This window comes from Schistocerca cancellata, chromosome 2 (genome assembly GCF_023864275.1).
Source record: "Schistocerca cancellata isolate TAMUIC-IGC-003103 chromosome 2, iqSchCanc2.1, whole genome shotgun sequence".
NCBI classification, from domain to species: domain Eukaryota; kingdom Metazoa; phylum Arthropoda; class Insecta; order Orthoptera; family Acrididae; genus Schistocerca; species Schistocerca cancellata.
The window spans coordinates 957,411,971-957,439,429 of record NC_064627.1 but is presented as its reverse complement, the minus strand read 5'-3'; positions in this window follow the sequence as shown (position 1 = coordinate 957,439,429).

The window sequence follows — 27,459 nt, the reverse complement described above, 5'->3', positions numbered from 1 at the left end:
AATTTCCAGGAGTGTAGTTTTGAAGCAATTGCATCATATTTACTGAGTATTATTTATATTCTCAAAGGGCATTCACTTCCTTATACTGTTTAACTCAGATGGGACATGGAATACCTGAATCTATTATAGTTTGAACATTGGCAGCTGCTTGCTCACTGTTGCACACACAAGTTATAAGCATGAAAGTTGTATTTCAGTACTGTAACTGTGATATGAAATTTATATCTGGCTCAGCTATTAGCATGGGGACCGAGAAACTACTCTATCAGTAGGACCATATCTAAGATGAAGATTTTAGTCACAACACAATATTAGAAACATTGTTAACCACTTAACACATGAGATTATAAGCACTGTTATTTTAACAAAAAGAATATTTAAACTGAATTCCTTAAATCTTCGTATAATAACTGTACTTTGATGAAACTCTTAGCTACCCTCTCTAAGAAAATTACGAGGAGTATTTCAAAACATACGCTCATTGAATAATTTTGTTCTTTACAACTCCACAAAGTTTATTAACTTTTGTTAAGTATGATAACTGCTCTTCTAATCAGTAAAATAAAACACTCGAATTATCGTAGCATTTGGGATGGGAACTTGTCTACGTAAATGACTAAGGATAAAATACGGTGCTTCAACACGTGTTTACGTAACATAAACAGAAACCACATAATTGGTCCACGCAGTTATACAGTACTCAACTATTGGTTTGAGATGAAAGTGGGGGCAACGTCGGTCTTTTGTGCAATTCAATAAAGCCGGTAAAAGTGCCCTTGGTTCTTGCTGCGTAACTAGCTACGAAAATTCTCTTCTTGGCGTGTGATTTGTCCACATCTGAGGCTATGTTATATAGTCTTGCAGTACTTCTCGCCTCTTTCAGTTCAGAAGATGCACATCCCTTGCCTGCTGGCCACCAACTGTTTCGCGCCACAAGGGAGCCATGCAATTCGACAACCTGATCCACCTTTTGTATTCCGATCTCTCCAGTTACGTCGCGGAGGGCTTGCTATCGGCTCACGTCCTATTCTCGACGTCCCTTTTTCTCCTTCCGCTACTACATAACCTTTTGGCCGCATAATTCCTTTTCAAATCGTCCCACTCGCACAGATATAGCCCTTCGTACAAAAAATGGTTAAAATGGCTCTGAGCACTATGGGACTTAACTGCTGAGGTCATCAGTCCCCTAGAACTTAGAACTAATTAAACCTAACTAACCTAAGGACATCACACACATCAATGCCCGAGGCAGGATTCGAACCTGCGACTGTAGCGGTCGCGCGGGTCCGGACTGTAGCGCCTAGAACCGCTCGGCCACCCCGGCCGGCCCTTCGTACAGATCATCGATCTATTCACCCTAACTTGCAATCACTGTCAACTCATTTCTGCAAATTTTTCATTATTTAAACTATCGTCGGCGCTGTCTTCCTCGCGTGCAAGCATATTCACAATTTCTCTTTCCCATGTGCCGTTATCTGCTGTAGCGGTTTCATTGCATTGTATTGCGACACCCTCATTCTCTCCTGCTGGCGTAATTACAGCTTCCTTAAGGACAACTGATCGGTCTGATGTATTCACTGGCGGGCTAACTGTCTGCAAGCTAATATACTCGTAAGTTTCATGGCCTGCCTGCCGTGACTCATTCCTGAGCACATCTGTTGCTTTGCTTGCAGCGACTGGCGCTGCTTTGCAGTCACTCTCTCGTGTACTAAATTCATTATGCCCACGCGGGTATTGTTTCTTACGTTTTGGCCTTGAAAATCCATCCACGTTAGTTTGGCCAATACGCAATCTTCAGTTTCCCACGTGGTTGTTGTCGCGGTAATGTTGCGGCGCAAATCGTCTGTCGCGACCGGCTCTGCCCCTGTCTCGTTGAGCCATGTTTACGCGATATCTGTCGCCTTCATTTTGTTTGTTATCATTGTGATTACCTCTATTATGATTATTCTGGCGATAATCACGATTACTTCGCCAATGGTCTTCATCCTCTACTCTTTCTAGAAACGCAGAAAAACTTCTTTGATCACGTCCTATGTACGTTTTCCAATCCTCTGGTGGGTTTTTCCATAGATCCCAAATAATCTCGGATGCGGATCATCTACATCTTGAGTGTGTCAGCTTTCGGTAACAGGATTCACGGAAAGCTTTCATAGAATTTCTGCCCTTGTTGTCATATAGTCTGGCCTTTATGAATTTTGGCCGTAGATATTCTTGTTTTTGTTCTGTCCAGTATTCGTCAGTAAACAATTATTTGACTTTGTTAAACGTCATCTGATCAGTGCTCAAGTTTAGTCCCTATCGTTTAGCATCGCCTACTTAATGCGCTGATAACTACGTTAAACTTTTCTTGTTCTGTCAAATCTTCAGGAAAGATCCTTTTGCACAAAGTATTCTTTACCCTCCAATAGTTTGTTGTGAGATATCCTATGATTGACACAGCTGGACTTGTTTCTTATTTTCTTTTCAAGGTGACAGATTTTGCCTTGAATTTGTGAAGTGTTTTGGTCACGCTACTGCCTGGAAATAGTTACTTGTTTGCTTATATGTTTCTCAGAATCAACCACTGTGAGATTCATTTCTACATTCGTCAACAATTTCTGCTTTCAAACTGAAGGTCTTTTCGTTCATTTTCGTTACTACTAAAGGCTCTACCATTTCTTGGTTCTTTATGATTTTTGAAATCGAATCTTTCGTTGATGTTATTGATCTGTCCCTATTCAGTGGCCACATTGGTATTTATGATACTTATTCCAAGTTACATATCTTTGACTGCAGGACTTAAAACGGCTACTTTTTTGTCTGCCCTTACGACCTGTTTATTAATCTTAACGCTCTGTGTTTTCATGATCTCAGCTTGCATTTTCAGCTGATTATTAAGGTTGCTAATACCCCTTGCTTGTGTTTCCAGATGGTTCTCGTGACCACTAATTTGACTGTCGATGCTGCTATGTTCTGCTTTGTGCAGATAAAATTTTGAACATATATTTCATGCTCAAAGGTTTTTCACTGTTTTGCTCTACCACATCTTAATGTTCTGATCCTGCCTCATGTTTCTCGATCGGTTCTTTCCCTATTTGTAGTGAACTGAGCATTTCAACCGATTCATTCGTGTAACCACTGTCTTCCACGTAATCTCTCTCATTTGTACCGTCGTTTAGTTCCTGTTTCTTTGTGACGGGCTCATCATCTGAATCTGATCTTTCATGTATGCGTGGTATGCTATGTAAGCCAACTGCTGTTCTGTAGCGCTACCTGTGTACTCATTGTGGTAACTGCTGTCGGGCTCCGTTATGTTTCTCAGAACGCCCTTTACTGTCTCTTTCTGTTCGCTGTGATCTACTAGTGGTTTTGTGTATTTTTAATGCTGAATATGAACTGCAGTTTACTTCCTAAGCTCGTATAATATTTGCTATTATTTGTTTATTGAATTTGCTGCAAGTTCATGCCGTTGGAATTCCGTGCTCGTAATACGTTTGTTACGAGATTAGTACATATAGTGCAGCCTTTTTTATTTTTTTTTATCACTTGACCTTGAAAAGGCCTACGACCGTGTCTGGCATCCCGGTCTCCTGTTTAAACTCCAAACCTACGCCCTTCCTATCAACTACATCCGTCTGGTGGCCTCCTTCCTCTCCCGCCGCCCCTCCTACGTTACCATCCATCATGCCAATTCCCACACCTTCTACCCCTCTGCCGGTGTGCCCCAGGGCTCTGTCCTCTTCCCCTCTCCTCTACCTCCTGTACACGGCAGATATGCCCCAACCCCCCCCCTCCAGTGCACCTCTTGCAATATGCTGATGACACCGCATTCCTCGCCCTCGCTCCTACCCTCCAACGGTCCCAACGCCTTCTCCAGAATCACCTTGACCTTTTTGCTGCATGGTGTAACCAATGGCTCCTGAAACTCAATCCTTCCAAGACCCAGGCAATCATCGTAGGTCGTACCACTCGCTCCTTCCGGCTCCTGGATTTCTCCCTTACTGTCTGCGCCCGTCCTGTCCGTCTCACCCCCACCCTCACCTACCTTGGCCTCACCATTGACCGTCACCTCACCTGGATCCCTCATCTCCGATCCATCCAATCCAAAGCCCACAACCGCCTCCGCCTCCTCAAACTCCTCTCTGGCCGGACATTGGGGTTGCACCCCTCTACCATCCTCCACACCTACAAATCCTTAATCCGTCCCATCCTCTGTTATGCCAGTCCTGCCTGGATATCTGCCCCCCCCAAATTCTATCAGTCCCTCCAGATCCTTGAGCGTCATGCACTCCGCCTCGCCTTCCGTATCCGCCTCCCGTCCCCCACGCCGATCCTCTATGATCTCATTCCTTTCCCCCATGTGCTCCTCTTCCTCGAACATATCCGCATCCTCTACACCTCCCGCCGTCTTGAACCCCCTCACCCCCTGGTTGCTCCTCTCCTCTCCCATCCTCGCCCCCTGCCACATCTTCACCGTTGTGTCCCCCCTACCCTCCATCTCTGCACCCTCCATCTCCTTTCCCAAGGTGGCTTCCGTCAACTCCCCCTCCCGGATGATGCCCTCTCTCCCTCCATTTATCCTTCCTATCAACTCTGATCCTCCCTCCCCCTCCTTTCCTCTGCCCTTTCCCTGGGCTCCCTCTTCCCCCCCCCTTCCGTCCTGTTTCCTCCCCACTACACCTCTCCCTACCTCCCTTCTCCCCCCCAGTCCTTTTGTATTCACCTCCTCTGCCTACCCCCCCTCCCTGTCGCGTCTGCCCCCCCACCCCTCTTGTGGGTCCTCATCCTCCATCAGCTCCTTTCCCGGTTTCCCCCCCCCTTCGCTTTTACTCTTCTTTCCCCCCTTTTTTGTTTTCCCCTCTCCTGTCCAGTTTCCCCCCACCTGCTCTCGACTGTGGTGTCACCTTTGCCGACTTTTTCGTGCTGTGTTCTAGTGACTATTCAGTGTTGTGTTGCGAACAGAAACCATGCTGTCGCTGGGTGTGAATTTTATATACTTTGCGAACAGAATCCAGACTGTCGCCGTGTTTTTTTTAATTGTCTATTGTTTTCCCTGTCTGCTCCGTATGTATTTTTATTCGCTTCATCATCCCTCTGTTGCTTGTTTTAATTTCCCCGTTTTCTTTTCACCTTGTTACTCACTAAGTCCCCGATTTTATCGCCTGTTTTTTATTATTATTTATTCTCCTGTTCTTTGTCAGAAAATCTGTAGGCTGCAGAGCGGCGTCCTAAGCTGCTGCCAGCCCGCCCCCTTTGGGGGGAATTGAAATTCAATAAAGGAAAAAAAAACAAAAAAATTATTTTTTTAGTGTGTATTGGTTCGATGAATGTTCTATTACGCAACACGTACAACCCTACTACAAATAGGGCTATTAGCGCTGTCATGGTCGCCACGCATAGCGTTACCAACTGTTACTAAATTGGTAATACATGGATGATGTTACTTCTGTGGAAGAACATTTATTTGCCGGTGGTCGTTTTTAATGGAAATACATCGAACTATTTTTGTTTCTCTAAAGATTTATATAGAAAGTAAGCAGTAGCAGAACAAACGGGAATCGAACCATGGTTCTGTTAGGTGTCAACTAAACTGTAATTACATAAAAGGAAACGGTCGCCAGCCTAATTACGTAAAGTTGTACCAAATACTAACATGATTCATAAAGAAAATTAACTATTGGGATTGACTTTACTTGATGCTGGAATTCTGTTTTGCTGGCAAGACACAAGACAGTAGCGCAATTTAGCAAGTAATGTACCAGTGATTTGACGTGAAAAGTACAGCAGAACTATTAATTCTTTTAGGCAACAACTGGCTCTCAGTAACGCTTACTATCTGTAGTAGGAAGCAAATGATCATTATAAGTAAATGGTTACTAATGGTGGAGCACTACAGACACGGACTAGGGGTCCTTTTGTCAGTTTAACTATTGGGAATTACTAAAATTGAAATAGTTTTCAAGTAATTGCGCCATTTGTACGTATTATTTTTTGTATTCAAAAAGGGCATCCACTTTCTTACACTGTATAACTCAGATGAGACATGCGGTACCTGAATCTATTATAATATGAATATTAGTAGCTATTTTCTTACTGTATAGCGTACACATTATAAGCATGAAAGTTGTAGTTCTTGAGTACTGTTACTATAATATGAAATTTGTACCTAGCTCAACTATTAGCATGGGGATCCAGAAGCTAATCAGTAGACTCGGACCTAAATTGAACATTTTAGTCACAACACAATATTAGAAACACTTACCTACGTAACATATGAAATTATAAACACTTATTTTAATAAGAGGAATCTTTAAATTGAATGCTTTAAATCTTCTCTTAATAATTGTACTTTGAGAAACTTTAACTATCCTTTTACGAAAATTACGTGAAGCATTTCAAAGCTTACACTCATTGATAATTATGTGCATTATAGCTCCACAAAGTTTCGTAACTTTTATTGAGGAAGACAATTGCTCTTTAGTTCAGTAAAATGGGAGACACGGAATTATCGTAGCACTTGGGATAGGATCCTGTCCAGATAAACGACTAAGTATAAAGTACGGTGGCTCAACACCAAGTTTACAGCACAGTAATTTATTATTAGAAAGGAAACCAGGTAAGCGGTCCATGGTTCGAGATCAAGGTGGTGGCGATGTCGGTCTCGTGTACTATTCAAAAAAGGCTCAAAAGTATCCATGGTTCTTGTCGCGTAACTGGCTTTAAAAACTTCTCTTCTTGGCGTCGGATTTGTGCACATATGAGGCTATATTATATGGTCTTGCAGTACTTCTCGCCTCTTTCAGTTCACAAGATAAACACATCTTGCCTGCTATCCATCAGCTGACTCATGCCACACAGGAGCCTTGCAGTTTGACGACCAGATCCGCCTTTCCTATTCCCGCTTAGCCAGTTCCATCGCGGAGGGACTTCCCTTCAAGTTTTACATGATTACAAACCTAATTTCCCTATGCATGAACCAATATTACAAGTAAAGGTTTAACATATTCATTCTTTTACAGTATACTGCTTTTGAAATTACATCCATAGATTAATTGCAGTCACATAAAAGGTCATGAATAATGAATAAAACATTTAGACAGATGTTACATCAAAGAGCTTGGTGATACAGAAGTCACGTTAAGAAAAAAGAGACGAAGAAAGACAGTTATAGCTAACATCTGCAATAGTGTTACAAGGTGGCAGCAGAATTATAGTCTGCAAGAACAGAATACATTTCCGTTATATTTTGTTTCATCCTCTTAAAACGAGAACCGATATAAAAGTTGAAGTAGCATAGTTGACAAAAACATGAAAATCATGTTTTAATCTATGAGAAAATGTTTGCCAAACCGTCTCACTCTGGGACAGCTTCATTTGTAGCCCTGTTAAAATTTCGTTCTGTCTGACACGTGCCAAGCATAGAACGCTCAATTTCTACTGTATGTTGCGGAACCCTTCCAGGTCAATGACAGTGATGTGCAGATCACATGTAGATTTCACAAAATCGTCAGCAAATTGTGGTGAAGTTTCCAGCGGGCCCCAAAATATGTTCCACTTAACGGTCAGCATCCCCAAAAGCACATCCAATTAATTATCATAGTCTGGAGAGGCGTTTGTTCAAATATTATTTCCCTGGAATTAAGACCTGTCGTCTGTAAGATTGAAAAAAAAAAAAGGCTCAAATGGCTCTGAGCACTATGGGACTTAACAGCTATGGTCATCAGTCCCCTAGAACTTAGAACTACTTAAACCTAACTAACCTAAGGACTTCACACAACACCCAGTCATCACGAGGCAGAGAAAATCCCTGACCCAGCCGCGAATCGAACCCGGGAACCCGCACTCGGGAAGCGAGAACGCTACCGCACGACCAGCAGCTGCCGACAGTAAGATTGATGAAATGCCTCAACAGTGGATATGCCTCGTCTCCACTGAATACAAAAGGCAACGGCTGTAGATTAAGCTCCATTTCTTGCATCAAGCGAAATACACTAAATGAGTAAAATCCACCAACATCGCTTCACTGAATGTAAATGTGTGTGAAATCTTATGGGACTTAACTGCTAAGGTCATCAGTCCCTAAGCATACACATTACTTAACCTAAATTATCCTAAGGACAAACACACACACCCATGCCCGAGGGAGGACTTGAACCTCCGCCGGGACCAGCCGCACAGTATCGCTTCACTTCCCGTACTTCCAACACCGCTTATAGTGAATTTGCCGTGAGCATTTGCAACTACTTGTAGTACGGTTGAATGAAAATTTTTGTGATTATAAAATGTCTGCAACACCGACAGCATTTGGAGGAATCTGTATGACATATCAATCACTTATAGTATTAGGAACTCATCTTCAGAAGGCACTCTCATGTGGAGTGCCTACGGGCAGTCCTACAACACTTAGTTGACTCCACAATTCTGACAACGGTTGTGAATCACATTGTAAATGTCAGAGCCATACCTCAACAACTTTTTCTGGTTTCTAGAAGCCTGTGACAATTCCAGTCTCATCAGCTACAGATGATCCTTAAAAATTACATTATTCGAATGAATAAAATCCGTAGTTACTTGTATATTGTGCTAGATGAGGAAGTTACGCACAATAACCATATGACAACATATTTCCCTATTTGTGTGCTACCATTTGTCAAAATCGCGTTTCGATATCTTAAACCATTTATGAGATACAGGTGTGTTACGAATATTTCATTCTTAATAATTTGGCCGCGTGAGTGGAACGGAGTGCGCTTTTTACAATCCATTTTCTCGAAAATGGAGTTAGTTATAGAGCTTATCTCAAGTTTGAAGAATAGTTGAATATTTTTACTACGTTTGGTACACAGCAACATGCGACCTAACATGCGCCAAACGCGAACTCATAGTGGACTCTATTTTCCTTCGCAAAGCTATTCGACTTTCTTGCAGTAGCTTACTTAATCCTGAAATATAACAATAATTATTGCTACACTACTGGCCATTAAAATTGCTACACCACGAAGATGATGTGCTACAGACGCGAAATTTAAACGACAGGAAGAAGATGCTCTGATATGCAAATGATTAGCTTTTCAGAGCATTCACATAAGGGTGGCGCCGGTAGCGACACTTACAACGTGCTGACCTGAGGAAAGTTTCCAACCGATTTGTCATACACAAACAGCAGTTGACTTGCCTTGCCTGGTGAAATGTTGTTGTGATGCCTCGTGTAAGGAGGAGAAATGCGTACCATCATGTTTCCGACTTTGATGAAGGTCGGATTGTAGCCCATCGCGATTGCAGTTTATCGTATCGCGACACTGCTGCTCGCGTTTGGTCGAGATCCAATGACTGTTAGCAGAATATGGAATGTGTGGGTTCAGGAGGGTAATACGGAACGCCGTGCTGGATCCCAACGGCCTCGTATCACTAGCAAGCGAGATGGTAGGCATCTTATCCACATGGCTGTAACGGATCGTGCAGCGTCGTCTCGATCTCTGAGTCAACAGATGGGGACGTTTACAAGACAACAACCATCTGCACGAACAGTTCGACGACGTTTGCAGCTGCATGGACTATCAGCTCGGAGACCATGGCTGCGGTTACCCTTGACGCTGCATCACATACAGGAGCGCCTGCGATGGTGTACTCAACGACGAACCTGGGTGCACGAATGGCAAAACGTCATTTTTTCGGATGAATCTAGGTTCTTTTTACAGCATCACGATGGTCGCATCCGTGATTGGCGACAGCGCGTTGAACGCACATTGGAAGCGTGTATTCGTCATCGCCATCCTGGCGTATCACCGGGCGTCACGGTATGGGATGCCACTGGTTACACGTCTCGGTCACCTCTTGTTCGCACTGACGGCATTTTGACTAGTGGAAGTTACATTTCAGATGTGTTACGTCCAGTGGCTCTACCCTTCATTCGATCCCTGCGAAACCCTACATTTCAGCAGGATAATGCACGACCGCATGTTGCAGGTCCTGTACGGGCCTTTCTGGTTACAGAAAATGTTCGACTGCTGCCCTGGCCAGCACATTCTCCAGATCTCTCACCAATTGGAAGCGTCTGGTCAATGGTGGTCGAGCAATTGGCTCGTCACAATACGCCAGTCACTACTCTTGATGAACTGTGGTATCGTGTTGAAGCTGCATGAGCAGCTGTACCTGTACTTGCCATCCAAGCTCTGTTTGATTCAATGCCCAGGCGTATCAGGGCCCTTATTACGGCCAGAGGTGGTTGTTCTGGGTACTGATTTCTCAGGATCTATGCACCGAAATGGCGTGAAAATGTAACCACATGTCAGTTCTAGTATAATATGTTTGTCCAATTAATACCCGTTTATCATCTGTATTTCTTCTTGGTGTAGCAATTTTAATGGCCAGTAGTGTATTAAGGAAATAATAAGCAGTTCGCTATGACGGATTAAGCTATAAGGTCCGCAATACTCAAAATGTTTGCCCAGTAGTTTCTTTAATACTGTATGAGAAAGACTGTAGATCGATTGGCTTGAGTGTTTGTCGTCAACGTAATCAAGCGACCCTGCTAACTGTGGCGCCTTTGTCTGGCCCCCACTATAGGACTACCGGGGCGCGAGACAGCGCTGTGGCAGCCGCTCGACGTGCAGTTCTGCCCTTCTCCGCTAAAATCTAGAGCTTACTCCTACCGCGGTCTCTCATACAAAATTACTCAAAAATCCTAGAACAGCCTCCAGAAGGCTTGAGGATGTCATCTTGGCTGTCAGCGGCACAAGAAACGACGCACACCGTAGTTCCCGGACTCGAGTGCCTCTTCATAGCTGGAACCTTCATGGAGGCTGGTTTTGCGTAATCCACCTAATGCGACCCATAAGGGAGACGCACAATGCTTACTGAATGTTGTGACTCACGTTAGCTGTGCTCGCTTAAAGCTCAATTTACAAAGCATTTTTCTGGTGAAACTCGACTACTCGTGAGTGCGCGTCACGTTGACTTAGTACACGAGTAAGACGCCAGGAGCGCTGCAGTTGATTTATTTGCCACCAGTAGTCGATTCAGAGAAGAAACACACTTGTTCCACTTGTTACGATTTGTCTAACCCTTCTCGTCTTTGCGAGAGTGCGGAATTCTGAATTTCTAAAGTGGCTGGTATGCGTCAAACCTCTGGGGATTCATTACTTAATATGTTACAGTAGTCACGCCTGTTTGTGGAAAGATAAGAGCAACGAATAAGGCTTCTTACAGTTCTACGATAGAGCGGCACTCCGTCCTACCATGTCTTCCCTCTTCATCTCCTGCCCCACCTGCCTCCTGCCTCTTGGTGCACCTGCTGACGCAACTACTCTTTTCATCGCGCCCCCTCCCCTGCTGCACCTTGCTCTCCCCTCCTTTTCCATCCTCTCATGCCTCTCCCTCGGCCAGTCCCACCTGGGAGTTTTATTCTTCATCGTGTGTGCTCCAAGTGGGTTTAAAGAGTGTTGTTCTGGAGTGTTTTTAATACTGTGGCCAACTTTTAACCTGTGCATGTGACTTGAGTGTCTTTTTTATGTTCTACGAATCACCAACTGTGTTTTTTTTTTGTATTTTCTGTCGACTTCTTTTAATTGTCCCCCATGAACGTCTCCATGTCAGTATATTGTTACCTCCATTATCTCCCCTTACTCAGTTTTATGTCCCCCTTTTTTATCGCCTTATATGTAACATTTTCTTCTTCTATTAGCTGTCATGTCACCTGGCTGAAGAGTGGCAGATTGTGCCGCTGACAGCCCTCCCCTGTCCATATGGGGCAGGGGAATGAAATCACAATAAAGAAAGAAAAATACGATAGAGCGGCGGCTCATGAGAAAGTGGATGCCCTGCAGGACACTGTCCATGGGTTACGCCACGTTGGGACAACACCTGCGCACTGCTGTCATCGACGTCCAATGCTTTCTGACCCTACCTGCCCACGTTGGGCTAAATTTTTCTGCCTGACTGATGTAGTACTGCCACCATCGGAGGGTGGTATGGGACTCCAAGTCCCACTGCCACACCTCCAAAGTGTACTGCGGTGACGCAGTGTCACTTCCCTGTACTGCCTCACCAACACAGTTGGACTGCAAAAGACCAGTGATGCTGTATTATAACACATATAAAAAAAAGAATAAAAAACGATAGAGATGCCTATTTACTATGTGTTTTAATCAGCATCACCGACCATTTTTTAAAATATTTTCTTTGTATCTTTTCTTCTGTTTCAGTTTTTAACAGTCACCATTTTATCGCCTGCTTTTGCTTGTTTTTCATATCTCCAGATTCTGTATTTTAACTTTTCTGTAGGCTGCAGAGCGGCGTATTGGTATTGTGCTGCTGCCAGCCTGTCTCCCCCCCCCCCCCCCCCCCCGAAATCCAATAAAGAAAAAAATGATAGAGAAAGTGAGAATAACTGACTTTGTGGAAAACAGGGAAACGGTAATCAATATACTGTATATTCTTAAAGTAAGTGTACAATGTACATGCCACTAAAACTCAGAAACGAGTCCTGGTACTATCAAGGGGTTATATGGTGTGGCAGACCTCTACCCCCCATCCGTGAAGAAGCTTCCCATTTTTACCTTAAGGGCGTGGTTTTGAAGATATAAGAACTGGGAAGTTTCGCTCTCTAGAAATTTCTAGATCATTCCAGGACATTCGAGAGTATTCGAGTACCTCCGCCACACACCGTCAGGTGGCTTGCGGAGTATGGATGTAGATGTAGAACATTTAAGAACATTCGAGAGCATTCAAGGGCATTCTAGAACATTTCGTAATGTTCCACAATGATCGGAGATGTCCTGGAATGTTAGGGAATAGTCTGCAATAATCGGGAAGATGTCCGAGGATGTTCAGGAACATCCCGGAACATCACAGATCTTAGTGGAACACCGAAGAACACCATAGAATTTTGTGGGATTCTCTGGAATATCGTGGACCATTCGACGCTTTTTTGGTATGTTCTGGAACTCGCCGCTGCTGGGGCTACCCATTCGTAGTGATATATAAAGCAAGACCCATCGTGGGTTCGAACGTCAGTTTCAAGTTAGTGACGAAGGGAGGAACCAAAAAAATAGTGCAGCGATCTGTGAGCAGAGTGATACAGTGACCGAATGTAAATCTAAAATAAAGTGTGAAAAGTATGTACGGTGTACTTTGTAACTTAAAAAAAAGTTAATTTGATTTATATTATAGACAATGCCCAAACCTAAAGGAGGAGAACTGGCCGGTTCTGAAGCAAAACAGTAAAATCAAGATGAAACGCGAAAAACGAAACAGACGAAGAGAGCGAAGCACTTTTGGTTCCCAACTAACGAAAATGAGCACCGTCAGAAGCTGAGAGACAGGAAAACAACAAAATAAGCGGACTGAAGAATGAAGAATTGCGACATAAACTTATAGTAAAAGATTGCGAACTCAAGCCAGCCTATAAAGTATCAATGAGAGAAGCGTGGACGAGGACAAGTAAACAGTAAGTCTAACAAATGAAGCATTCCACTACGACCCGACCGAAGAATATAACAAACACAAAAACGTCGTAATCGGAAAAATGGAAAGTATCTGCCAATTTTGCAACGCGAAAAAATTCAGAAGAGAAACACTAAAATTCTGTTGCACGAATATAAAAATTCGATTACCACCACTGGAAGCACCTCCGCAGGAATTTTTACTTTATATGACTGGGGAAACTCCAGAATCGAAACACTTTCTCCAAAATATAAAAGAGTACAACGACTCCTTGCAAATGACTTCTTATGGTGTCACTTCGATCAGCACTAACACAGATGAAATCGATTATGTTTCTTCATCCAAGAACAAATCTTTCACAACGTGGGATCATTACTACCACTACCCAAAGAAGACCATAAATTTCTGCAAGGATATTTCATCGTAAATGAAGAACAGAAGTTGATTAACGATGCACATATATAAGTGGGTCGAGACGACAGGTAGTCCGACTTGTACAGAGGATCTTACAAGGACACAATCACTTGATTTACGTATTCCTAGACCAAAAGATTTCTGATGACTTTAAAGTTATAACTCGAGCCGACAAAAGACTACATGGAGAACACCAACATCTATTTAATGCACCTCAGATAGACGAATTCGTCATCGTAATTGTGGACAATGAAAACATGTGCCGCTCCGCAGCTGTACAACGAAGTAGAAAAGGACTACAACGCATTGCAGAGACACACAGTTCATATGATGCCCTCGAATATCCATTAGTATTTTTTTGCATCGAGAGAGGCCGGATATCATTTTAATGTGAAAGAAATCCAACCTGAAACAGGTACGGAAAAACCCCCCATCTTCGAGACGCAATCATAACTGACGGAAACATTGACGACATAGAAACAATGGTAATCTTACCATCATTGTCCATTCGAAGTCCGAGACACATGCACGAATACACTCAAGCTGCCATGACCTACATACAAAAATACGGACGAAGCATTCACATGCAACTCGTCGTGGCTGAAATCAAAGAACAACTAAGGAAAGGTCGAGCCCCCATGCATCGACACGACATAATAGTTCGAGTTTTCAGACAAAAACAAATGAGATTTATTTGAGTCATCACAAAATATCACATCTCTGAAACTGTTAGATGTTGGATGTTCACAATCGAATGGCAAAAACGAGGAGTGCCTCACTCACATAATCTCATATGGCTACAAGACACAAAAGATTCATCCCACGGATATCGACAAAGTCATCCAAGCTGAATTTCCAAATCCACAAGAAGATTCGGAATTGTACGACATAGTACATGATTCACGGACGACGTGGGCCCGCAAACCCAAATCGCCATGTGTGAGTGATGGAAAATATACAAAAAATTACCCAAAACCGTACTTGGACGACACACAAACTGGAGTTGATGGCTGTCCCAAATACAGAAGACGATCATCCACAAACGGTGGCATCATAGCAAAAATACGAATACGAGACAGCGACGAACTGGAAACAGTTAATCAATGGATACTACAATATAACACTTTCCAAAATGTTCCACGCACACATAAACGCAGAGTACTGCAATTCAATGAAATTTACCAAATATGCCTGTAAATATGTGAACAAAGCCACTGACGTGGCAGTATTTCAGATATCCAAAGACAGGAATAACAAAACAGGAACGACGAGATCCTCATGTACCAAATGGGAAGATACATCAACAGTAACGAATCAGCGTGGTCGATTCTCGGTCTTCCCGTAACGAACGAGAACCATGTAATATGTAACAGGACATTTGGAGAATGGACAGAAAGTTTACTTCACAGAAGACACCGCCAGAAAAATTGCAAACGAACCACCTCAGAACACGACATTAACAGCTTTTTACCAACTATGCCAAATGGATCCATTCGCGAAAACGTTACTATATGTCGACGTCCCTACTTGTTATACGTCTAACACAACAAGAAAAATCTTTCAACGTCGAAAACAAGGAATTCCAATAGAAGATAATCAAGAAATCATGGAAGCTGGTGCACTGGACCGAGTATACATTGTACATCCGAACAACGCCGAATGTTTGTATCTCCAGATGTTGCTACACGAGATAGGGGTCCAAGGAGTTGCACATATCTCAAAGCTGTTGACTGTTACCTATGCCAGACGTAGAGAGAAGCATGCAAACCCTTAGGACTACAGGAGAACGACAACCACAGGGAATTAACACTACAAGAAACTTCACTCACAGCCTCAGCTGAATAAATGAGGGACTTATTCGCCATAATTCTAAGAACATGTAACCTGTTGAATCCAAAAGAGCTATGGGACTCCAACAAAGAGAATATGAATGAAGACATACTCTTTCAAATCCGACAAGCTCATTCTCAACTTACCACAGAATTCAACGACGAACTCTTCAATGAAACAGTCATTCGCCTAGAAGATAAATGTTTAGCAGCAAACAGCCAGACCTTACTACAATTTGGGGTGCAAGCACCACGAAAGGATGGTATCAGTGTGCTAAACTTAGAAATTACAAAGGAAAAAAGCTACAACATCAACGAATTGCTTCAATACGTTGCTCACAACAAACCACTCCTCAGTGACGATCAAAAGGAAATTTAGGTTATCACAGACCGGATCGTCAACAACACTGGCGGAATTATTCACTTTGATGCATCAGGCGGCACCTGGAAAATGTTTCTAGTAAATCTACTGCTGGCGGAAGTAAGTGCTAAACAACACATCGCACTCACTGGCATAATCCGGCATTGCAGCTACACTGTGGAAGGAGGACGAACTGCCCATTCCGCCCTACAACTACCGTTAAATGTAGCCGAAGAACAATTCCCGGTATGTAAAATTGACTCAAGAGCATCTAGACGGGCTGAACTTCTTAAACAAACTCAAATTATCTTCTGGGGTGAATGCACAATGGCACATGAAAAATCACTGAAAGCCATGGACAGAACATTACAAGACTTTCGAGGAAAGTGATGGTGGAGCTCTATTTATACTCTTAGCATATTTTCTACAAACACTTCCAGTTATCCGCAAGTCAACACCAGCAGACGGGATCACTGCATGCTTATAAAAAATCACATCTCTGCCACACAAACAAATGCTGCTCCCACAAACTATATGAGAGTTGAACTACTGAAAGACGAAACAACAGCACATTTTGCTCAACAATTTTTATAAATAGGGGAAGGCACACATCCTACAGACTAGACGTGCGGCCTCATTAAATTTAACTGTAATTTCTGTAACAGCCACTGCTTAAAACGAACTCATGGACTAAATTTAGGCAAACATCGTACCCAACTATACCAATCCGGACTGGCTATTTGAAAGGGAAATTTTGGCAACTATAATAATGTTGTCGACGATATCAACTTAGCCGGCCGTGGTGGAAGAGCGGTTCTAGGCGCCACAGTCTGGAACCTCGCAACCGCTACAGTCGCAGGTTCGAATCCTGCGTCGGGCATGGATGTGTGTGATGCCCTTAGGTTAGTTAGGTTTAAGTAGTTCTAAGTTCTAGGGGACTGATGACCTCAGAAGTTGAGTCCCATAGTGCTCAGAGCCATTTGAACCATTTGATATCAACTTAAATATTCAAAAGGAAATTCCCGATGAAGAGAGAATATACAAGTCCATCCACACAATGGTAAACTCTAAAGAAAGTGTGAGCTTCTCTACAGAATTCCTAAATTCTTAGCAAGTACCAAGAATGCTATTACACTGCCTTCGACTTTCAGAAATCTCACCTCACCAAAACTATGTACTGGTACGAGGATGAACGTCAAACAGCTATCGAATAACATCATCGATGCCGAACTTATGACTGGAAAGTACAAAGGACACACACAATTTGTCCCCAGGATACCACTGATCTGTCATTTCAATTTAAAAAAACCGCAACTTGCAATGAAATTATCCTACACTTTTACAATTAACAAAGTGCATGGACAATTTGTAAAACATTGCGGCATTAACCTCAAAGACTCCTGCTTCTCTCACAGTCAACTGTACACAGCTTGCCCTCGAATAGGTAACTCGAAAAATTTGTATATACGTCCCCTGGATAACAAAATGAACAAACAAGTATTGTAAATATTTAGAATATGTTTTCAATAAACATTTTTTACCTCTTATACTTTAACAAGTATTGTAAATAGTTGAAATATGTTTTCAAAAGTTGTATTTACCTCTTATACTTTAAAGCTTATCTTTTACCCCAACTGCCACAGACTCTATGAGAGAAGCCGGGCACGTGGACTCTTTACTGCAAAGAGTCAAAAAACGATATCTGCACGATTTGAGGCACTGTGTATTGTGTATTCAAACCGGGGACCTAGAAACGACGGAGAGGCTTCGTCCCGCTGTAGCCGTCAGTGGTTCGCAACCCCACAACCGGTCACAGCAGTCCACCCACCCCAACGCCGCCCCACACCGAACCCAGGGTTATTGTGCGGTTGGGCCCCCGGTGGACACCCCAGCAACGTCTCATACCAGACGAGTGTAACCACAAATGTTTGCGTGGTAGAGTAATTATAGTGTACACATACATAGAGACAGTGTTTGCGCAGCAATCACCGATATAGTGTAACTGTGGCGGAATAAGGGGAACCACCCCGAATTCGCCGAGGTAGATGGAAAACCGCCTTTAAAACCATCCACAGGCTGGCCGGCACACCGGGCCTCGACACTAATTCGCTTGGCAGATTCGTGCGGGGGACCGGTACGCCTTCCCGCTCGGGAAGCAGCGCGTTAGCCCGCGCGGCTAGCCGGGCTAGTATTTGAGGTACTTGACGTGTTCTCAGAAAATTTTTCGTCAGAATAGTGTATTTAGTTTTACAAGTGTTGTGTCAGTTCGTGTCTAGCGTCCGCTCACCCTGTCCGCTACACAAAACAGCATTCAGCGAAAGCTGTCCTACCTGGTAACGGCGTCACCTTTTACAGCCTGCGTTAAGTTAATGGAGTCCATTTTGATCTGTTGCCTGTCTGTGAAACGGCCAGCAAAGCCAAACGTAGATCTCAAGAATTAAAATTCTTATAAGTACTTTAGGGTTTTGGAATCACTGTCAGATAACCTTTAACAAAAATAAAGGAGTACACAATTTACAAATCACGTTAATTCGCTCTACATATCACTCTGTATAGTTTGCATCTCAAATTTCGATCATGTGAAAGTCGACGAAACTGTCAGTCCCTCTGTCTTTCAAAATCAGTAAACATAACACTAAGCAAAAAATAACAGTGTGTGTGTTGTGCTGTGAAAAATTCCTGCCTGCCCCACAAGTTGGCGCAATGAGGCACCTGCTCTATGCCGAGCCAGAAGGTCTGCGTTTTTGCGTGTCGGTGAGTTCAACGCCAAGGCGGGGCGTGGAGCGGCATGCTGGCAGAGTGAATGTCAGTCGGAAGACTGGCCACATCAACTGTTTGGGAAGCCATCGCTTGGGGTATGCGTCAGACAGTGTTCAGTGCAGCGGCGGGGTGCTGGCACGGTACGCAGGCCAAGGCTGTTTTGCATCACCGTGGCCAGTCCTTGGAGCTGCCGGTATGGGCGCGGTTCCATGTCGGAGCACATTCAGCCGCCGTCGGCATCAGGGAGGAGACGTGGTGAGCTGCCAGGCAGCTGGTATATACTGGCGGAAGAGTACAGACCCTGGGCAAGCTGAACAGTGCCACGGAGTCGGAGGGACAGCGTGGAGGCAGCAGAGTAGTTGGCCTGCGAGCGGTCAATACGGGGTGAGGCCGGCTGTAACGCGAGACGTACAGTAGTTGGAGCGCAGCAACAGACAGCGTTTACCTCCATACATCCATGAGATACAGCAGTTGGAATCCAGGAAGGAAAGGCAGGCAATTGTCAAGCAGGGCAAGTGAGTGTAGTGTGATACTGAGTGGTGTACATATTTGCGTTTGTGGTGGCAGCAGCTGAACTGTAAAGACACAGTGACAGCGTTGTGTGCCTATACTGGTAGACCAGTGCCTCGTATAATTGTACTTTAATTGAAAAAGCACAGTGAGACCGTGTGTACTTGAACTGACGAAACTGTGGTGTGATCTGAGGTATCTTAGTGATAAGCTTTAGTGAGTCTGTTGCCAGTCTGTGTACTTTCATTGTTGATTGCATCTTACTTCGTGTGTCAACATACACTGCGTTGTCCGTATGTGTTGACTGTCTGGTGTGTGATTACGGCATTGGTTCTAGTTGGATGTTGTTACACTCGATAGTGAGCTAGTGATGTTGTTGCAGAAATGTTTCACTGACCCCTCTGTAAAGTTAGTTTCATTGCAAGGAAGTAATATTTCATATATTTGAGAAGTACACACGTATCTTACGTTCAGATTTTTATTGCGTTTTCTCTGGTGTCCCTTTCAAGTGTTAATTATATAATTATTTTGGGGCGAGCAAATATTTTTGTGACATTTACATTGTTATAACAGAAGTTAACAAATTTGGAAGGTTGGGTGCAAGAGTTCGTCTTGTTTATTTAAGCAAGCACTCTGGCTTTGCGAGTTCTGCGTTAAAAAATGAAAGTATTTGGTTAAGGGCCGAAGCTTGTGCAACCACGAGCCAAAATCATCTATATCTACACCACTACTCATCAGTTCACAGTTAAGTGCTTGGCAGAGGGTTCACAGAACAACTTTCAAACTGAAACTTCGTGGCAGATGAGAACTGTGTGCCGGACCGAGACTCGAACTCAGGACCTTTGGCTCACTTTCAGACTATTCCTCGAAATTTCCACTCTCAAATAGCACAATGGAAAAATGAAATCTAAATATTTCTTTGCGAGCTCTGATTTATCTTAATTTTTATTTTACGATAGCCATTTCTCCTTATGTAGATGGGAGTCGCTAAAATATTTTCACTTTCGCAGGAAAATTTTAGTGACCCAAATTTGGTCGAAAGATCTCTCTGCAACGAGAAACGCCTCTTTTGTGACATGAACAATTTTATATTCTGTAAGTGCCGCTCAGGAAGCAGAACTGTGCTATTACAGATTGGTTACATTGAGAATACTATGGTGTAGCGAGTGAAGTGCTTTTGGAGCATAGATGGATGTGAATTGGAGCGAGGTAGGGAGCATTTCAATTTACAAAATGGGTATTAATATACATGCAGCAGATAATGGTCACACCAAGAAAGAGACTCCACCCCCACAGAAATAACGCTCCGCAACGTGTGTGTGTGTGTGTGTGTGTGTGTGTGTGTGTGTGTGTGTGTGTACGTGTGCGTGTGCCCAATGGCGAGGTGGAAGAGGAGGACGAGAATGTCATCAAAGCACTGCCCTCGACAGAAAGGTACACTACAGACATACAAGTACATCTGATAACGTAATAGCCCAAACAACGATTTAAATTAACAATAAAAAATGAAATGAAATAAATACAAGAAGACTGAAGAACAGCTGCAAGACGAATTACGTTTGGAAGCTGAGGCAGAAACAAGGATAAAAGATGTAATTAATTACTGTAACAGGAAATATATAAACTGAATATTGTATCAGTGGTATGAATCTTTTTACAACTGTAAGTGAGACGTACATATAGTAAAAGAACAGAACATATGGAGTAATTAGACAATAAAAATAACATAAATAAATTCAGGACAAATCGAGAAATTGAATGGCACAGACGCACGAGACATATTGCGATTTATTACACGCATGTACTTCTCCGTGGACATGTGCGTGGCTTTTAAGATTTAAAGACTTTTCCTCGACGCCAGATATTTTTCCGCTATAATGGGCTTCGAAATACTAATGTGAAGTGTTCTGGCAGGAGGCAACACTTTCCAGAGAAGTGCTGTTGTCTATAGAAACGGACCACCAAGAGAATGCCTGAACCTGAGTCAAAAGCCAGCCATCCTGCACAATTCCAAGAGCCATTTGGAGTTTGTGAAATGTAGGATCCTGTCTGTAGTCCCCTTTAGTTAGAATTCAATGCGTAGGCGCTCTGTGGCGGAAGCGCTGCTCGATAGAATTACTAGTTTCTGAAGTCGGAAGTTAGTGACCTGGAGTGATCGACAAATTTATTCTCACAGTGCGGCAACGGAAACTTGTAAGAATTCACAAGTGCCTTTGCGTGCGTCTGCGTCGAATTCTGATTAGTTACTTTCGATTTTTTACCTGAGTTCTGCGGCTTGGTGCGTGCACCCATTGATTGATGCAGGCAAACTAGAGTGTAGAGCTATTATCTGACGTGAGGTATGTGTTTAATAGAAGAGACAGACTTGGTGAGGTTTAATGAAAGCTAATAAAAGACATTTATTTCCCTAGAACCTTGAAGTGTTTTGATTTCCATGTGACCTTCGGTCCACGTACCCTTGTTGCTACGCTGTTTTATTTTCGTGGAGATTTCTGCGGAAGGTAGCTGCACTGGTAAAGATGTACGTTTTGCATCCAATGGCCAGACATCTTCTTCAGAGCGTGTAGGTTTGCCGTAGGGTATTTATTCGTTGGTACTGAATAGCAATGCACAGTAACGCATTTAAATGGTGCTGATGTTTCTGCACTTGTATCCAGATGAATAATCTGCAAGTCACACTTAAGTAGCTGGAAGAGGTTTCATCGAACCAATTTTACAGGTTTCCCTACCTGTCCTCTCTCTAACAGCGTACGGGAACAAATACTTAAAACTTACCGTGCGAGCTCTGATTTCTCTTATTTTATTAGAATGACCGTTTCTCTCAATGTAGGTGTCAACAAAACATTTTCTCATTTGGATGAGAACGTGGGAGATTGAAATTTTGTGAGAAGATCTCGCCGCAACGAAAAACGCCCTTGTTTTAACGACTGCCAGCCGAACTCACGTATCATATACTCGAAACTCTGCTATTTCGCGATATTACGAAACGGGATTTCCTTCTTTGAAATTTTTCGAAGTTCTCCGTCAGTTCTATGAGGTAAGGATCGCATACTGCGCAGGACCGGACAGATGTGTTGGTAATCTCTTTCGTAGGCTTGCTGCATCTTCGAAGTGTTCTGGAAATGAAACGCAGTCTGTGATTAGCCTTGCCAAGGCCATTATCTGTGGACTCGTTCCAGTTTAAGTTGTTTGTAATTGTACTCCCCAGGTACCTAGTTGAATTGATAGCCTTTAGATCTGCATGATTTATCGTGTAACGTGCGGGCTTTCAAATGAATTGAAATGAGGGTGGCCCTCAACTGCGTACCCTCAGACTCAGAGTTGAAATATCAAAAGTTTTGGCTGGTTTCGTTGTCTAGGGGCTGAGATACGTAGTTGCCGTATTACAAGCCTAATATTGCTGAGTATACAGTATACAACATGAATAGACACATGAATTGAATGGTCGACGGTTCCTATCACTCGGCAATTGCGAATAAATGAAAGATTGCAATTAAATAAATTCTGCAGGTACTGTTTTAACGACTTTAAATGATGAGTACGATAGCAGAAGTACCTTTAGGAATGCCCTTTATTACTGTAAAACTTACTGGTGTCGATGGTCCAGCAATTGAATAAAATATAAGTTGAATAACAGGGAAACAATAGATTCCTACTTCACGTAATTAGTTATGAACAACAACATAGCTCGCGAGAACCTCACTTCTAAACGCATACTACGTCTTCACTGCAGAAGCTACGGAAATCTCACAAGTGCACTAGTCGGCACTACGAAATATTTCTATCGCTCGCGACCACGCGCAAACCGCTCCACATCCCAAGTCTCTCTCGCGACTGTGCGTCCCTCGCGCCGTACTGTTCCAGACCCCCCCCCCCCCTGTCCTCTCCCGTACTGTTCTCCACTTCGACCATAAATATAATAGACTGGCCCTGACGTCATTTTCGTGGCTCCAACATCTCTGGGCTAAAGTCACGTGAATGTTGGCAAAACATAGTTGTTTCGTGTTGCGCTTATGGCTGTACTCAGCGTTTTGTCGGGGAAAATGGCATTACATTTCACGTGTGTTTCTATGACAGTCCAGATGCGTTTATTGACATCTGCTGAAGTGACTTTTATATGGTCTTAGCGCTAGAAATAGAGTATCACGTAAATTAAAATGTTGAAAGTGATGCCTGTAAAGTCAGACTCAAATTTTGAAAACTATCTGTGATAATTCGGTTACAGAAGTAAATATAACTGTTTCTCGTTCCTACTCATAGGTTCCCTAAGGATGAAAACCGAAGGCCGCTTTGGATACAGGCCCTGAAACGGAAAAACTTTAAGCCATCAGCACATACGCGCCTTTTTGTATATACAAGTGAGATTATAATAAGGTAAGAGCACCTATAGTCGACACTTGAAGAGAATTTTTTTTCTACCTTCTAATACTATTAAATAAATGTAGGCTCCAAAATTATTTTCTGAAACTTCAAAGTCTCACCTTTCATCTAAAATATCATTTTTTTTAAACTGATAGTTTAAACGTTTGTAAAAATAGTAGGAACTGAACCTTTGAAGTGCACCTAAAATTGATACTCTAAAATGGACCTGCTCCTAAAGTCGACAATTTTGGCACCTATAGTTGACATAATTCCCATATCCCATTTTCTTTTATAAAGTGACTAGAGCTCAAAACGCGGCTAAACCAATATTTAAAGTTTTGACACGAGCACACTCTTAGTGTTTAAAAGAATTTTTACGACATTTTACTTTAATTGATAGTTTATGGTAATTTCGTCCCGCTGCCCACCAGAGGGGCGTTCGATGTATTTGTTAGATTTTATAAATGATACTGTGGGCAAATCCAGGTCAAATGTAGTTCTGCCATAATTTTTCGCAAATAAAAAAGGAAGCGTTTGACAGTCAATTGAGAAATGTGGGTAAAATACGATAAAAACATAGGATGGCAGACCGCTGATTTGAAATCCCGCCACGTTTTGCCAACAGTCACGTGGTTTATGTTGGAGCCACACCAGCCCTATAGCTTCTGCACAGCAAGGCCAGTCTACTAGTATCTATGGTCGAAGGTTCTCCCACTTCCATCCAGTTTTCCCATCCACGAGCGCTGTGATTGGCTAGAGCACTCTCACCATGTCTTCAAGCCAACGCACATTCACAAACATAATGAAACACATTCGAAATGCTGGATTTACATTTAAATACCTCGAAATTAAACAAATATTCCTACAGCTGGACCATAAATACGCTCTAACATACATTATTAAATAGATAAACAAATTAAATAAACATATATCAAAGGAATAGCAAGCAAAAGTAGGCTAGTAGCCTAATATCTTTGTGCTTTCTAAAACACACAAAATATTTGACTAATTTCTTCATGAATAGTATATATTGGATATAAACAAAGACATAGATGAATAAATAGATTTATAAGCATGCTGCTACCGTTTTTTCGTGTAACTGTGGAGTACTTATGGCTTGACGCGATCGGCCACTTTGACCTCCAATAACTCACGTACAGCTCAAGTTACATGCCTGTAATTTTTACCAATTTAGGTTTACACTAGTAGCTTTCTGAAGACACGACCACGCACAGACTGCTCCACTCTCCAAGTCTTTCCCACGACTGTGCGTCCGTCACGTCGTACTGTCCAGGACTCTCTGTGTCCTGTGCGACTGTCCCTCGCGCTTCACTGTTCAGAACTTCATGTCCTCTCTCGAAACGATCCTCCTTCCTCAACTTCCATACAGTCTCTCCATGTGTCTTTTTTGGAACGATCGCTGTGATTGGCTAGAGCGCTCCCGCCCTGTCTCCAAGCCAACGCACACTCACAAATACTGGATTTACATTTAAATAACTTGAAATTAAACAAATATTCCTACGGCTAGACGATAAACACGCTCTAACACACATTATTAAATACATAAACAAATCAAATAAACATATATCAAAGGAATAGAACAGAAGTACGCCAGTAGCCTAATGTCTCTGTGCTTTCTAAAATCAGTAAATAATTGACCAATTTGAATATGAATAGTATATATCAGATATAAACAAAGACAGATGAATAAATATATTTATAAGCATGCTGCTACCGTTTTTTCGTAAAACTGTGGAGTATTTATGGCCTGACTCGATCGGCCACTTTGACCTCCAATAACATTCAAGTTACATGCCTGTAATTTATACCAATTTAGGTTTACATTAATAGCTTTCTAAAGACATGTCAATCGACAAAATCGGATGAACCGTTAAGATTTTGGAAATTCGTTGCAGGGTGTTACTTGTATGATTTATTGTCAGCTACTAAATTTTAAACTAATAAAGATATTGAAAATCTGATTACAGCATCAGCATCGTCGTGCAAATATTGGTAATGTACACGTTTCTTTTCGAGGTATCATGATTCCTCTGGCTACTGTTAATTTCTATATGATCTGTGAAATGTCTGCCGTTCAGGTTTCGCCAAGTCCTCCATCTTTGGCACTCCCTGCATGTCTCCTTCACTGACACAGCGTCACCGTGGAATTCCCAGCCACGCGGTCCCTGGACCACGTGGTCCGGCCACTGTGCGGCATCACGCAGTTGCTAATGAGCCGCGGCTTGCCAAGTTGCTGAGCGGTCGCTGCCAACTCTGAACTTAGAATATTTTCAGGGCGTCAAAACTCGCCCGTTATCTCATAAATGGAAATTAAACGGATCCCTTTTAGTACTCATGTGGATGACCTCACACTTACAGTACGTGTAGTGTACAAAACTGTGGCACCACTTGCAAGTTTGCAATACCATGAAATCGTTATGGTACAGTACACTCTGCTAATATGTGGAACTAAGTGGTTATTCTAGTGTTCCAGGCCACATAACCGCCACCTAATGGGAGCAATACTGTATCACTGAAACTCTCCAGCTGTTTACCTCCTGGCCTTGATATTTAATGGGAAAGAGTAAGAACTTGCATGCTAAGCATGAACCAGCCTAGTAAACCGTACCCTTAAAATTACACTTTTAATAGAATCTGCGAGGAAAAAGTTACATGGATGCATTGACCAATTCAACCAGCCGTAGGTCGAAGCCATAGTATATTTGAGAGGGTATGTGATGTTATTACAGCGATTACAAAATACAAAATCGGATATGCACCCACAAATCAGTATGACGTTGCACCCTGTCTGGCTCGGCTGCACGCACCGATCCGGTAATGGTAACTGGTCTAGTGTAGAGTTTCCATCCATCACTGAGTACTAGTGACTTCATTAATCAGCAGTCCATGATTCCCCGTCACGGCACCACTGCAAACCTTGCCGTTTATGTTGTGGTGTTAACGGCAATCTGAGCGTGGGACAGTACGTGCCTAATTTGGCTGCTGCTAATCTCCTGCCGATGGTATGGGACGACAGAATGTTGCAAGCAGTCCAGCACTTGTTCTTAGACGACAGGCACAGATGTAAAGAGGTTACGACGTGCATGATGTACAACGCGGCGATCCTCTCTCTTGAGTAGCCGCACGGGGTAGTCGTGCGGTCCAAGGCGTCTTGTCACGGTTTGCGCGGCTCCCCCGTCGGAGGTTCGAGTCGTTCCTCGGCCATGGGTGTGTGTGTGTTGTCCTTAGCGTAAGTTAGTTTAAGTTAGATTAAGTAGTGCGTAAGCCTAGGGACCGATGACTTCAGCAGTTTGGTCCCATAGTCCTTACCACAGATTTCCAATTTTACCCTTGAATATGCCTGCCGTCACGTTCCCGTGCAGTTCTAGACTGAGCCACAGTGACACCCGAATGCCCCACAGATCTGGCCAAATGGAGACCCAAAATGACGCCCCTTTCTGTAAGCTACCAAAAACGCTGTTTCACACGAGTTTGCGGTATCTCTGTATCCTTCATGGTTATCACTCATAATCTGATGCTGTTCAGGCTCCTTATATTCCCGATTATGCTGTGGCAGTTCTGGAGCCATTCAGAGAAACTCTACAGTCCACTTCCTCGTAAATACCCAGATCATGCAACAGTAGCTGGAGGCTCAAAATGGTTCAAATGGCTCTGAGCACTATGGGACTTAACTTCTGACATCATCAGTCCCCTAGAAGTTAGAACTACTTAAACCTAACTAAGGACATCCTGCCCGGGCAGGATTCGAACCTGCGACCGTAGCGGTCGTGCGGTTCCAGA